Below are 1,243 nucleotides of genomic sequence, written 5' to 3'. Positions count from 1 at the left end.
CACACACACACACACACACACATACACACACAAATCATGGCGTCAACACAAAACAACAAGCTTCTTTTATTTTTCTTTTACATTTTATTTTCATCCTTACTATCGTCGTTTCCTCCTCTTCTTCTTTTGTATGTTTGTCACTCTCTTGTGAACTGCTATTTCCGGGGTGCCTTGATGGTCGAAACAGACTTTGTGCTGTTGAGGCTAGGGAGGTGAGCAGAGTAAGCATGAATCCCCCATACCAGTTTGTCTCACACTCACAGCAGTTAATCACATACGAGGTCTTCTAATCCACACGGCGGGGCATGAAGGAGTCGAACATGCAAACATCAGCTGTTCTGTGCCGTTACTGCGCTGACCAAAGATCTAAAAGTGTGTATCTTGGTCTCTGTGTTGTCTCGGGTCAGAGATATATGTTCTCATGTACATGTAAAATATGTCACTACTGACCGTATTTCCCTGATTATCAACTTAAGCTATGATTGTTCGACTTTCCTCTTCTACTTTCTCGCTTCGAGGCTTCGACAGAGCCATCATTCGAATGCGGTGTGATTTTTACAGACGCGTCAAGTAAAGGATCTTCTTCTCATAGTTATCAATTCGTTGTCAAACCAGAGCGCATTTTCCTGGTATATCACATATGTCTCTAAAATTATTGAGTTAGTTTCATATCTTTAAAATAGTTTGTACTTGATGATTACGACACAAAGTGATTAGTGCTGCCAACATGAGTTGAAAAACATGCCTCCTAGTATAATATCATATTATAAGAAAAAAACAAAACAATTTGAACACCACATTGTTCGAATGAACCGAATAGTTTACTTCTCGTCTCGAAGCGTCGATGAAATTTCTTTCCTTGAAAGTCGCACAGCACAACTGTCAACTGCTCCAACCGCAACGTCCTACTTCCGCCTGGAGCCTGCTGGGTGACATCTGTGTCCCATGTTGTTGGTTTATTTATAGACTGTTGATTTATTCACAGACTGTTGATTTATTTATAGACTGTTGGTTTATTTATAGAGTACGTGAGTCCCATGTTGTTGGTTTATTCACAGACTGTTGATTTATTTATAGAGTACGTGAGTCCCATGTTGTTGGTTTATTTATAGACTGTTGGTTTATTCACAGACTGTTGATTCATTTATAGAGTACGTGAGTCCCATGTTGTTGGTTTATTCACAGACTGTTGATTTATTTATAGAGTACGTGAGTCCCATGTTGTTGGTTTATTCACAGACTG

This window comes from Aplysia californica, unplaced genomic scaffold (assembly GCF_000002075.1).
Source record: "Aplysia californica isolate F4 #8 unplaced genomic scaffold, AplCal3.0 scaffold01110, whole genome shotgun sequence".
Lineage (NCBI taxonomy): Eukaryota > Metazoa > Mollusca > Gastropoda > Aplysiida > Aplysiidae > Aplysia > Aplysia californica.
This window is presented reverse-complemented; position numbering follows the sequence as displayed.